This window comes from Microplitis mediator, chromosome 7, assembly GCF_029852145.1.
Source record: "Microplitis mediator isolate UGA2020A chromosome 7, iyMicMedi2.1, whole genome shotgun sequence".
Classification (NCBI taxonomy): Eukaryota; Metazoa; Arthropoda; class Insecta; order Hymenoptera; family Braconidae; genus Microplitis; species Microplitis mediator.
Genome location: NC_079975.1, coordinates 20,163,797 through 20,178,882, shown reverse-complemented (window position 1 = coordinate 20,178,882; position 15,086 = coordinate 20,163,797). Strand labels below are relative to the sequence as shown.

At 34.7% G+C, this 15,086-nt stretch overlaps 1 protein-coding gene and 1 long non-coding RNA gene across 7 annotated transcripts in view; one reads left to right on the top strand and one right to left on the bottom strand.

Annotated features, from left to right (window-relative positions):
• The window catches only part of LOC130672445 (A disintegrin and metalloproteinase with thrombospondin motifs 20-like), a 197,967-nt gene that overhangs the window by 132,550 nt on the left and 50,331 nt on the right, over window positions 1–15,086 (bottom strand). The gene's annotated exons all lie outside the window — the stretch shown is intronic.
• Window positions 417–13,627, top strand: LOC130672455 (uncharacterized). 3 transcript variants are annotated; one of them, XR_008990699.1, is made up of 4 exons: window positions 417–542; window positions 1,040–1,588; window positions 12,318–12,402; window positions 12,865–13,627. It is a non-coding gene; the product is annotated as an uncharacterized LOC130672455 (long non-coding RNA). The 3 variants fall into 3 exon arrangements; XR_008990698.1 differs by having other exon boundaries at window positions 12,318–12,406; XR_008990700.1 differs by having other exon boundaries at window positions 478–538; window positions 12,318–12,406.

The window sequence follows — 15,086 nt, the reverse complement described above, 5'->3', positions numbered from 1 at the left end:
TCTCTTTCCGAAAGATCATCGGAAGGTTACAAAATAAATCAATTAAAGTGTTAAGAATTTTCCATCGAAAGACACAGACATACAGACATTTCTCCGAAAATGTCAAAATAGCTTCCTAGGACCTCAAAAGGTCGACATCTGATAACAGCTCGATTTTTGAAAATCAGGGTGAAAACAATAACTTCTTGGATTATGGAATATTTTCTGTTTTCTTATCGGGAAGTGAAAAATTTTTACTGCAAATTTTATTAAAATTTTTTTCATTGCACGATAATGTTTTTTTTACTTACCTAGAGTATGACTAACAATTTTCAAGAACAAATTTTATGAAATATTTTTTTTTTTTATATATATACCACTCCAACGCTGAACTTATCGATTTCTTATTAAAGAAAAAAATCAAAAATAATTTAGTGACTGTAGAGCACTACCTCTCTGCTTCGCGTTCGAGGTGTGCAAAAGTGAGTACGCGTAATATATAAACAGCCGCAATTGAGGCTCTAACTCACTACTACTGAATTTTGTAAAGAAAAAACACGTAAGTAAGTTTACATATTTTAATTTTATTTTTTTAAATTGTAATTTTTTTTTCAATTGCAAAATCGACTTTTTTTCCTATAATCTGGGTTCTAATGCTCTGATTTTGATCCTTTTGTTTTGTAACAAAATCTATAGTTCCGCGAAACATTAGCTTGTAGCGAAAACAATTAAATTTCTACAGACGATAAATCAATTGACCATCGAGATATTACATTTTTATGGAATATATCATCTATGGGCTCGTAAAAATTAATCAAAGTTTTTGACTTTTTTCTCATTGATTCATTATTTTTTTTCACCGACAATTTAGTTGTCTAGTTTTAAAAATTATTAACGTCATTAACTATTAAATTGACGTCACGAGTACAAAATATTTTTAGATTTTTAATAACAAGGTTTAATTATTTTCTGTTTTTCCAAATTAAAATTAAATAAAATTTTTATAACACTCAATAATTATCTTTATTTTTAATTAATTGTGCTGTGATTAAATTTCTAGGCATATAAATTACGCGGGTCCGGGATAGAAAATATTACTTGAGTTGAAACTCTGGTGTGAATTCATTTTTTTGAAATAAATTAGTCAGCAATCGACAGTTATCAAGATGTATAACAAATATCAAATATTCAAGTTAATACTGTTGTATTTTGTTGTGAAAATCGCGATCGTTGCAGCTATAGAATCGCACAAGGGAATATGGGAAGATCTTGATGTGAATTCTACAGAAGCTATGGACGCGGCACTAATGGGATTGCAAAGATATTCAAATAAATATTATAAAGGTGAGCACAAGCTGACTGTCGTTGAAATTAATGAAGCTAAATATCAAATTGTCGGGGGAACTAAGTATCAGATTGTAGCTACACTTGGAGAGACCAAGTGTCCGAAAGGAAGCAAGTCTCGAAAATGTAAATTGCTTAAAGACGCTGAACTTCTTAACTGTTATTTTGAGTTTCTCGATAATCCTTGGAAGAAACAAACAATCTACTATGATATTCAATGTAACACAGATCCAAAAAAATAGACAAGCTTCATAAAATGAAAATGGTAATTTACGATTTTGTTCATGTCCATCAATGTAATTATTATTTCTGGCCAAAAGGTCTCTATAATGAGACATTTACACTGAGAAAAAAAATGTACCTGAAAGACGGAACGTTTTTCACGCAACGAAAATGAAAAATTTATGTAATTTGACTGGTGAAAGGGTAGTTAGGAGTGGCCTGCAATTTCCGGCTGACATATTAGCGCGTATGCGAGACTTTTCAAAAATTTAGATCCAGTAGATTTTTTACTATTCGTTTTGTTTTTTATTTTCGTTTCACGATAAACGTTCCGATCTTCAGGTACATGAAAAAAAAATACTTTCATTAAGAACATTGGCTTGATACAAGAACATATGTCCTTGATAATTTTCAAGAATATATAATTTTGTCTCAAAAATTCCTAGAATTGAAGGAAATAATTTTATTTAATTCAAGTGAAGCTATTCTTTTGTTTACTCATAATATGATATCGAATTCATATATTAACAAAAATAAATTTGATGCTCTTTTCTCAAGAAATTGATAATTAATAATAATAAAATAAATATTTTGAACGGATTTCTTGAACCACGAATTTATTGTTTGGAAAATAGTATTTTTTTTTCGCATTATAATAAGTTAAATAACAGCACTACTAATAATTGCACTTTCTTGGCATCGCAAACTCGTAATGATGTAACCTCTTGCATATCTATTGATTGTTAAATATCCATGAATAAATATGTAATATCTATTATCTTGTATTAATAAAAACAATTTTATTGAACGAATATTTACCACGTGTGGGTAATTTTATTTTTTATATCATCTATTTATTTGGTATCAATAAATTTCAAACTTCGTCGTAGCCTCGTCGGCTAACGAGGAATCTTTGATGCATTTACATCTTTAATTTTTAATTTTGTCACTAAGCTATACAGTGCCCAGACTTGATTACCTCAAGTAAGTTGTTATGAGCAAACTTTAAATTTAATCGACAGTCAATAATATTTTCTCACTAAAACCAAAATTATAAGTGATTAAATAATATCTAATTGAATTTTATTTGTCTTTGACATCATTGCAAGTATTAACTAAATCTATATTGTCCCCGGGAAAAAAAGATTTTATATGATCATATATAAATATATGTGTTCATATACAATTTATATATGATCATATAAGAAATATATAAAAATTATATATGATTATATAAAAGCTTATATGATCTTATAAAGTTCTTATAAGAATTAATATAGGGGAGGGTGGGGCAGAGCGACCCTCCTAAGCCAATTATTACTTTTTGTGGCTTTCAACCATAAGATCACTGTACTTTTGTCCTATTTCGAACAAATTTATGGACATTTTGCCAAAATTCTGAAAAAAAAAAATTTTTTTTTGTGGGGCAGAGCGGCTCCCTTCAAAAAGTGATAAAAAATTTTTTTTTTCGTTTTTTTTTTTTAAATTGTTTTTATCAATAAGAATGTATTTCTTTCTCTTGACAACTATTTTTGGTTTTATATTACTCGAAAAAAATTTTTTAAGGTGTAATAAATCGTTCACTCTCGATTACCTTAATTACTAATTGTTATTTATTAAAAAAAAAAAAAAAACTATTCTACAGTTTTACTTTATTTTAAAAATTTATCAACTAAAAAAACTTTATTTTTATAAATTTTCAGTGATCAAATTTGCCTCCAAAGCCTCCAAAGCCTCAGTTCTTGCGATGTTGGACTTGCCGCTGAATGTAATATATTATTTAAGTCCTCGATGTGCTAAAAGTAGCGTATGGAGGAGTAAATCATCTTTTTAAAATGGTATTTTAACCCTCCATGGCCTACCATACTTTTAATCTCTAACTTCGAATGAGCTCAATTCTTTAGCATGATATTATTGTTACAAAAATAGCTGCGCTCTAAGTAGATAAAGATATTTCCAATTGATCGTGAGCGTCCAAGTAGCAGTACGGCAGTGGTTATGCTTCATATTCGTAAGGTCGTGGTTTCGAATCCCGGCGGCAGCAGATTAGTTTTTAGCAGTATTTTTCAAATTCTTTGGCAGTATCAGTTTTCCTGTACATCGTTTGTATTTATTGTTCACATCAAATAATAAATCAATCACATACTAATAAGTCAAAGACTCTAATTGTTCAATTTGAATTTCGAATGACATAGTACTATTCGAATCGAACGCCTACTCGTATAACTTTAGCTATTATTATTAATATTTTAAATTTTATTATCTTTCAACTCACAACAAAACTTTTCTTACTAAGATATTATTTTTGGAATTTTTTAATTTCAAATTTTTTCGATCATGGTGGTCATTTATAATTAAGCACCTCCTTTTCCCTTCTGTTTCTTTACCAACTGTACGCGATCCGATGAGAGTCTTTCTCGATCTATAAATTTAGGCTCTGGAGGCTTATTTTACCTTTTTAAAAAAATGATTTAAACCTAAACTTAGTAGAAGCGGACAAAGTTACCACATTTTGGTTCAAATCACCTTTTTAATGCATGGATCTTCATATTCTAAAAAGATGATTTGAACCTCCTTACCCTCGTGTAGGATTTGGAGGCTCAAATCACCTTTTTAATTTTGACTCGGGATACAATTCGAAGAACTTGTTTTTGCTCATTCTGAAATTTATGCCAGTCTTGGCCCAAGCCCGGGTAATCATTGTAACGGCCAAGGCTAGGTTACCCAGTCATGGCCCAAGTCTGGCTTGCTATTGGATGGCCAAGGCTAAGTTACCCAGTCCTGGCCCAAGCCCGGACCAATATAGGTGTGCCAAAGCTAGGTTCCCCAAAGCTGGGCCAAGTAGGGGCCCGTTGTTCAACTCTGGCAGCTCCTGTATGGGTATTGGAGCTTAAAGTCAAGTTATAATAAATTTCAAGATCTTTTTACTTTTCCGGCGAAACTATCAGACTTAACATAAAATGTCACAGGATCTTTTTTGCAGACAATTTTATTTCCTACAATTTATCAGTGATAAATTTTTTTTATATTCTGCACTCTCTTCTAGTTATTTATATTTTAATGCTAAGCTCTTGAAATCGACAACAAGGTTTTGTCCTGTTGCAGCACCTATTTGTTTTTACCGTGTGTATATATGATTAGGTAAAGTAATTTTTTACCGGGTATATATAACTTTATATGATTATATAAGATTTTATAAAGTCACATAAGTTTTTTATAGGACCAATTTCATTATAAAACTTTATGATTTTATATGAGTCACTTTTATATGATTGTTAAGAACAACGTGCATGTGTTGTCCTTGAACGTACTTCTTTCCAAACTTTCAAATAGATGTTTTTATAAAATGCATAAAACGGTTGTTCTCACGGTATGGTCGGGAAATTTCTAAATAATATTTAAACATTTGGCGACTAAATCCTTTCCTGTCATAAGGCAATAAAATTGAGTGCCTACAGTTATATTACTCCGACCTTCAACCTATCCCCTTTTGACCATTTTACCACTTATCCTGAGACGTAGTTCTATCCATGAGTTTTTGAGAAAACTTTGACGTCATCTAACGTTTCCTTATCGCCACTATACCAAATTTCTCCCCACCTACTACGAGGACAACCCTTATACCTAAGCTTGTAAAATTGTACTGACACTTACCAATTGACCCGCAGAGAGTACAGGACTGTACCTGACCTGTCTCTCTAAATTTTGTATACCGTTAACATAGAATACAGTAATTGTTATAATTTAACCGAGTCTATTTATCCACAAAACCACCTAACTTGCTTAATAACAAATTAGGATTCGACAATAAAATACGTTGTGCAAATTTTTGTGTAACGCGTTTTAGAGCCGAAACATATGGTCCTTCGAGCCGGATTAGTAAATTCACGGAGTGTCAAGTGAACTTTAGTGCGTTTACTAATAAAATAAAAAAAAAAAAAAAAAATAGACAATTTGAGTAAACCAGAAGGTCGCGACAAGTGAGTGTAATTGTGTAAAAACTAATCCAACATCATCAACCAACCAGAGTTACGTCTGAGGGCTCATCCACGACGTGAATACAGCGGAAATCCAGTCAATCTACTAGCTCACATAAGGTAAGTCGTTAGTATATTGTCGCCAGCTCCCATATAACTATTTATACAAATCTTCACCTACCTACCTTTACCTATTAATTACCGTCGCGCAATAGTTACAATGGTATTGACCAAGGAACAAACCGAGCGCTTAACTGAATTGAAACGAAGTCGTGGATCTATTAAACGTCAAATTACCAAGTTTACCAAAACAGTCGATGAATTTATAGCTGTTGATCCAGCTGAACGCGACTTTGACTATCTGCTTGCATGTCTAAATAATGTTAATAAACATTGGGATAAGTTCGACAGCATCCAATTTGAGATCGAAGAATTAGAACCGGAAGATACACAAAAGGCTGACGAGATTCAAGATGAATATTGTCGTGTACTTGCACGGGTTAATAAACTTAAAAAGGAAATAGAATCAACGACATCACAGACGGGTGCTGCATCTGTTACTCATGACCACTGTCCGACACCCACCCCGTCCTCATTGGCCGCCGGTGCAAACGAAATAAAACTACCTGAAATACCGTTACCGACCTTTGACGGATCGTATGAAGGCTGGTCATCATTTATTGACCTATTTACCGCGATTATAGACGACAATGCAACTATGTCTGACGCTCGCAAACTACAGTACTTGAGATTGGCTGTCCAAGGTAAGGCCCGCCAGATAATTCAATCATTAGGAACTACTGGTCAGAATTATAAGACGGCCTTAGAACTTCTGAAAAATAAATACGATTGCACCAGAAAAATAATCAGAAGACATTGGGGCTTACTACGAGATTTGCCGCGGTTGGCCAAGGACACACCAGAAGGTCTCGGTGACCTTGTCGACAACATACGTCAAAATCTACGTGCTTTGGAAAATCTAAAACAACCGGTTAAGAATTGGGATACACCACTGATTGACTTGATACTATCCAAAATCAGTTCTGAAACCGCGTGGCAGTGGGAATTGACCTTGAAAGGTACAAGCATGCCTCAATACACGGATTTACTGGAATTTTTAGAAAAGCGAGCAAGTTGCGCTGATATACCGAAGATCAAGCCACCTACACAGTCTAACAATAATAACCACCACAACAATAATAATCATTATAACAGAAATACTGCTCAGAAGTCTGCACACGTCAATGGACAAGGGAAGGAACAGAGACAAACTTTTGTTATCAATCAATATGTACCGTGCCCACTATGTAACGAGACTCATAGTGTACGCAAATGTGCCTCATTTCTGGCTATGAATCCTCAAGAACGAGAAAAAGTTATCACCAAATCTTCACTGTGCTTTAACTGTCTAAGCCCTACTCATAAAGCTAGAGACTGCAATTCAAATAACTGTTTTAAGTGTAATAAACGTCATCATACCCTCCTACACAAGCCTACTGATGAGAATGATAAAGACGCAGGTAACTGGAACCCAAGACCCAATACAAGGGCCGCAATACGAAGTAACAACTACCCAACGCAAGCCAGTCAAGTACCTGAGACACCGATAAACCGACCCATGGCTTACGTCATTAACCGACCTACCAGTGATTTAATAATAACCGCTACACTGCATGTACTGAACCAAAACAAAGAACCTCAGAAATGCCGTACGCTTGTAGACACGTGCTCTACTACTAACTTCATGACCGAACGTCTAGCCTCATTATTAAATCTACCAAAACGCAAGTATGCAGTACCAATCGGCGTTCTAGACTCTCTAAACACTACTTCTAAACACATGATTACAGCAACTATCCGTTCATCGGATGGACATTTTGAACGTACACTGCAATTTTTAACCGTACCGCAAATTGCAGGTCTAGTACCCAACCAAACAATTGATCGTGGATCAATGAAAATACCAAGGAATCTAAAGCTAGCTGATCCGCACTTCCATAGGCCAGCAGCAATAGATATGCTTTTAGGCTCAGGTATAAGTTTATCTATTCTGTGCGTCGGTCAAATAAATCTATCTACCTCAACCGAAGATCTTTATCTACAGAAGACCAGGCTAGGATGGGTCGTAGGAGGTCAAGCACCTGCATCAAATTTAAAACAAATAGAACATTGTCACGTTTCTAATGAAATTAATTTGGAAAAATTCTGGGAAATTGAGCAAGACACAGCAGACGAAACGCAGACCTCAGAAGAAATTGAGTGCGAAAAACATTACAGGTCACATGTAACTCGTGACAGCAATGGACGTTACGTTGTAGCACTACCGTTCAACGACAAGATCAAATTACTCGGAGAATCAAGGAGCCGAGCTATCAAGAGATTTATAAATCTGGAAAACAAACTATTAAAAAATTCTGAATTGCGAGAGGCTTACCACGCAACTATTCAAGAGTATATTGACCTGGGACACATGACTGAGCTCGAGACGATACCCAGCGACGAGGGTTACTACCTGCCACATCATGCAGTAGTTAAGGAGAGTAGTACTACTACAAAGTTACGTGTAGTATTTGACGGATCAGCCAAAACCAGTACTGGCTGGTCATTAAATGACGCATTACCAATAGGACCTACACGCCACACTGACTTGACATCACTATGGATCAGATTCAGAATATACGAGGTAGTTTTCACCGCCGACACTGAAAAGATGTTTCGACAAATTATTATACGACCAGAAGATCGAAAATATCAACGCATAATCTGGAGAAACAAGGAAGGCAAATTGACAACAATGGTGATAAATGTACTGATCTTTGGTGGAAGAACGTCACCCTTTATCGCGTCACGCACATTTGCGCAGTTGGCCGAGGATGAAGGTCACCGCTACCCTCTAGCAGCAACAATCATCACCAAAGAAACTTACGTTGACGACACCGCCACCGGAGCGGATACTCTTGAAGAAGCGAGAGAGAAACGAAACCAACTGATAGCATTGCTTAAATTAGGATGTTTTAATATACGCCAATGGGCCTCAAACGTACCAGAGCTGTTGGAAGATTTACCTAAGGAAAGCATAAACTCTAAATTTCAATTAGGTGAGTCAGTGACACTGAAGACGCTGGGAATATATTGGAATGCTAACGAAGATACGATAGTATATACGGTCAAACTACCTGAACCTACCAAGGTACTTTGCAAGCGGACAGTCTTATCTCAGATTGCCCAGATATTTGATCCACTGGGACTGTTGGGACCAGTCATATGTTATGCTAAAATATATATGCAAAAACTGTGGACGAGACAGTTAGATTGGGATGAATCTCTACCCCTAGACCTTCATACCGAGTGGAGACAGTTTCAAACCCAACTACAAGAATTAAACCATTACACGTTTCCTCGTCACGCTCGGATCTCAGGTACTCAAGTTACTGAGATACACGGGTTTTGCGACGCAAGTGAGAAGGCCTATGGCGCCTGCTTATACCTGCGGACTATAGACAGTACCGGAGACATAAAAACTGAATTACTTTGCGCTAAGTCACGAGTCGCGCCGACAAAATCAACCACAATACCACGACTCGAACTGTGCGGAGCATCGGTGCTATCGAATTTATATGCATCGGTCGTACGGGCTCTCCCAGTGCCTATTAATAAAACTATTTTTTGGACTGATTCGACTATCGTGCTGTATTGGTTAAAGTCATCGGAACCTCAACAATTAAAGCAGTTTGTATCTAATCGAGTTCTTAATATTCTAAAAAACACACGTAAGGATGATTGGTATCATGTAAGAACAAAGGATAATCCAGCCGATATTTTGTCACGCGGTTTGTTACCTACAGAATTCATACGGTCGGCGCTGTGGCGACACGGACCCACATGGCTTCAACAGACCAGCGATACCTGGCCAACTCTCGACTTACCCAAGATAAATACACCGATACCTGAACTGAAAAGGGTTCTCTGTTTTCACGCCACACCAAGGGACACAGAACTATGGAATAAATTTTCATCTATGACAAGGCTTGAGTCTATTGTCGCCTTGTGTATGCGCATGAAGATAGATAATAAAAACAAGGGTATTATAAGACTGGAAGAAATTCATAATGCTCGTAAGATTATCTTTAAATTGGCGCAATCGATAGCGTTTGCTGAAGAGATACACCGCATTCAACGCAAAATGCCTCTAAGTTCGCACAGTAAATTACTCACACTGAACCCTTTTATAGATAAAGAAGGGTTATTAAGAGTCGGTGGACGGCTACAGAACTCATCATTAGACTACTCAGAAAAACATCAGATCATTTTACCGAAGTCACATCATATTACATCGTTAATCATCCGTCGTGAGCATCTCGAACTCCTACACATGGGAGCGCAAGGCACATTGTACAATTTAAGACGACGTTACTGGATTATAGATGGTAGAAAACAAGTACGCAAGGTAATTCGACAATGTGTAACGTGCGCACGATTTAATGCACCAAAACTGGATTATTTGATGGGTGATTTACCAGCTGATCGTGTAAACTTTGCCCGACCATTCAGTAAAGTGGGCGTAGATTATTGTGGACCCTTTCTCATGAAGGAAAAGAAATTCCGCAACCGCACTCAAATAAAAATATATGTCGCTATATTTGTATGTTTAGCTGTAAAGGCAGTTCATATTGAAGTAGTCACCGATTTAACCACGGAGGCATTTTTAGCTGCGCTACAGCGCTTTATTGGGCGAAGAGGCAAATGCTCCGATATTTACTCTGACAATGGTACGAATTTTGTTGGAGCAAATAACAGTTTAAAGGAGCTAAATGATCTATGGAATGACCCACAGCATAATCAGAGAGTACATGATTTTGCTACCCACAAGGGTATACGTTGGCACTTTATACCTGCTCGAGCTCCGAGCTTTGGGGGACTATGGGAAGCGGCTGTAAAGTCCTTCAAACATCATTTGAAACGTGCTATCGGCACGACTTTATTTACCTACGAAGAATTTAATACTATTGTTATAAATATTGAAGCTATCCTTAACTCTCGTCCTCTGACTCCCTTATCATCTGATCCTAATGACCTGCAATCTCTAACTCCTGGACACTTTCTTATTGGCGACACACTAACGTCTTTACCTGAGCATGATTATAGAGAAACTCCAGAGAATCGTCTATCTAGATGGCAACACCTCCAGCAGATACGTCAACATTTTTGGAACCGTTGGTCCAAAGAGTATCTAAACGAACTCAACATCAGACATAAGTGGTCGACTAAGGGTCAGCCAGAGACCATAAAAATTGGGACAGTTGTCCTAATTAAGGAAGATAATCTTCCACCTCTGCAATGGCGAATGGGTCTAATAACTAACGTACATCCTGGAGCTGACGGAGTTATACGAGTCGTTACCGTAAAAACGTCGACGGGCAGTGTCGAACGTAGTATTAGAAAGATAGCCCCATTGCCAGTCAATATCCATGAAGAAGATGCAGTTTCCACGTCAGAGGAACCAAGAAGTGATACTAATAATGTCGTTAATCAGTTCAAATCACCGTTGTGAAAACTCTAATAACATACAATTGCTCTTCACGTGAATTTTAATAATCTTATTTACCGGACATCATAGTGGATTAATTATTATTGTGACCATAGACTCTTTATCATTTGCATTGTTTACCTTTCAAATATTGTAATTATAAAGTGTTGATCATAACTGCTCAACGGGGGGAGTATGTTAAGAACAACGTGCATGTGTTGTCCTTGAACGTACTTCTTTCCAAACTTTCAAATAGATGTTTTTATAAAATGCATAAAACGGTTGTTCTCACGGTATGGTCGGGAAATTTCTAAATAATATTTAAACATTTGGCGACTAAATCCTTTCCTGTCATAAAGCAATAAAATTGAGTGCCTACAGTTATATTACTCCGACCTTCAACCTATCCCCTTTTGACCATTTTACCACTTATCCTGAGACGTAGTTCTATCCATGAGTTTTTGAGAAAACTTTGACGTCATCTAACGTTTCCTTATCGCCACTATACCAAATTTCTCCCCACCTACTACGAGGACAACCCTTATACCTAAGCTTGTAAAATTGTACTGACACTTACCAATTGACCCGCAGAGAGTACAGGACTGTACCTGACCTGTCTCTCTAAATTTTGTATACCGTTAACATAGAATACAGTAATTGTTATAATTTAACCGAGTCTATTTATCCACAAAACCACCTAACTTGCTTAATAACAAATTAGGATTCGACAATAAAATACGTTGTGCAAATTTTTGTGTAACGCGTTTTAGAGCCGAAACAATGATTTATATATGATCATATAAGAACTTTTTTTCCCGGGTCACGATAAATCTCATTCTGGACTCTCCTTCTAAAAGATCATCCAAAGATTGCAAAATAAATCAATAAAAGTTTCAAGAATTTTCCATCGAAACACACAGACATACAGACATTTCTCTGAAAATTTCAAAATAGCTTCCCAGGACCTCAAAAGGTCGACATCTGATAAGAACTCGATTTTTGAAAATCGAGGTGAAAACAATAACTTCCTGGATTATGGAAAATTTGCAATTTTCTTTTCGGGACTTAAAAAAGTATTACTGACTAAAAATATTAAATTTCATTTTTTTTTTTATTAAAATTTTTTTATTGCACGATAATGTTTTTTTTTTTATTATCTAGAGTATGACTAACAATTTTCAGGGAAAAATTTTATGTAATATTTTTTTTATTTTATATAAACCAATCCGACGCTGAATTTATCGATTTCTTATAAAAAAAAAAATCAGAAAGAAAAGTGGGTACGCGTAATACATAAACAGCCGCAATTAAGGCTTCGTATCACTACTACTCAATTCTGTAAAAAAAAAACAAGTAAGTAAGTTTACATTTTTTAATTTTATTTTTTTTATTTTGTATAATTTTTTTTTTATTTACAAACTCGACTTTTTTACCTATAATCTGAGTTCTAATGCTCTGATTTTGATACTTTTTTTTTGTACCAAATCTATAGTTTCGCGAAACATGAGCTTGTAGCGAAAACAATTAAATTTCTACAGACGATAAGTCGATTGACCATCAGGATATTAAATTTTTTCTTCAACTTTTTTCTCATTGATTTAGTATTTTTTTTCACCTACAATTTAGTTGTATATCTTTAAAAATTATTAACGTCATTAACTATTAAATTGACGTCACGATTACGAAATATTTTTAGATTTCTAATGACAAATCGTAATTAATTTCTTTTTTTCCCAATTAATATTAAATACAATTTTGATAACACTCGATAATTATTTTTATTTTTAATTAATTGTGCTGTGATTAAATTTCTAGGCATATAAATTACGCGGGTCCGGGATAGAAAATATTACTTGAGTTGAAACTCCGGTGTGAATTTATTTGTTTGAAATAAATTAGTCAGCAATCGACAGTTATCAAGATGTATAACAAATATCAAATATTCAAGTTAATATTGTTGTATTTTGTTGTGAAAATCGCGATCGTTGCAGCTATAGAATCGCACAAGGGAAAATGGGAAGATCTTGATGTGAATTCTACAGAAGCTAAAGACGCGGCACTAAAAGGATTGCAAAGATATTCAAATAAATATTATAAAGGTGAGCACAAGCTGACTGTCGTTGAAATTAATGAAGCTAAATATCAAATTGTCGGGGGAACTAAGTATCAGATTGTAGCTACACTTGGAGAGACCAAGTGTCCTAAAGAAAGCAACTCTCGAAAATGTAAATTACTTGAAGACGCTGAACTTCTTTACTGTTATTTCGAGTTTATCGATAAACCTTGGAAGAAACAAACAATCTACTATGATATTCAATGTAACACAGATCCAAAAAAATAGACAAGCTTCATAAAATGAAAATGGTAATTTACGATTTTGTTCATGCCCATCAGTGAAATTATTATTTCTGGCCAAAAGGTTTCTACAATGAGACATTTAATGAGTTGAAAAACAGCACTACTAATAATTTCACTGTCTTAGCATCGCAAACTCGTAATGATGTGACCTCTTGCATATCTATTGATTGTTAAATATCCATGAATAAATATGAAATATATATTATCTTGTATTAATAAAAACATTTTTATTGAACGAATATTTTACCACGCATGGGTAATTTTATTTTTTTCATCATCTATTTATTTGTTATCTGTAAATTTTAAACTTCGTCGTAGCCTCGTCGGCTAACGAGAAATCTTTGACGCATTGACGTCTTTAATTTTTAATTTTGTCACTAAGCTACACAGTGCCCAGACTTGATTACCTCAAGTAAGTTATTATGAGCAGACTTTGAATTTAATCGACAGTCAATAATATTTTCTCACTAAAAAACAAAAGTAAAAGTGATAAAATAGTATCTAATTAAATTTTATTTGTCTTTGCATCATTGCAAGCATTAACTAAATCTATATTGTCACGATAAATCCCAACCTGGACTCTCCTTCCGAAAGATCATCGGAAGGTTACAAAATAAATCAATCAAAGTTTTAATAATTTTCCATCGAAACCCACAGACATACAGACATCTCTTTGAAAATGTCAAAATAATTAAGCTATTAATTAAGCTATTAATCTAAAACTCGATTTTAGAAAATCGGGGTGAAAACAATACCTTGCTGAATTATGGAAAATTTCGAATATTCTTGTCGGGAAATAAAAAATTTTTACTGCAGCTCAAAAAATATTAAATTCTATTTTTGCACACCTCAAGCGCTAAAGCGCTGAGGATACTTTATGATCGCTCTTTATTTTTATTAAAATTTTTTTATAGCACGATATAGTATATTACACACCCAGGGAAGTAAAGTAAGAAATGTCTCAGATCACATGTAATTGTTGGCCGAGGCGAAGCCGAGGTCAACAAACATGTGATCTGAGGCTTTCTTATTTACTTCCCGAGGAGTGTATACTATTTTTCTCCTCGACGGAGGCGGAAAGCGGCAACTTCGTTTTGCACAGCGGGACGAAAGTTGACGCTTTCCGCCCGGAGGTGAGAAAATGTATTTTTTATTACCTAGAATATGCCTAACAATTTTCAGGGAAAAATTTTATGAAATATTTTTTTTATTTTATATTAACCAATCCGACGCTGAATTTATCGATTTCGTAGAGAAAAAATCATAAAGAAAAGTGGGTACGCGTAATATATGAACAGCCGTAATTAAGGCTTTAATTCACTACTACTGAATTCTGTAAAGAAAAAACACGTAAGTAAGTTTAAATTTTTTTAATTTATTTTTTTTAAATTGTAATTTTTATTTCAATTACAAAATCGACTTTTTTTTAGGGGTGTGCGAATATTCGTATTTACGAATTATTCGTCTCAAATCGAATCGAATTATTCGATTCTAATTTTGAATCGAACTATTCGAATGATTCGAATATTCCGAATTATTCGAATAGTTCAAATTATTCGAATAGTTCAAATCATTCGAATAATTCGAATTAGTTCTGAATTCAAACCAAATAATAGACTCATTATTAAATTTAAGAAGAATTTGTATTCGTCGTATTTATAAACATCATTCCGGGTAAG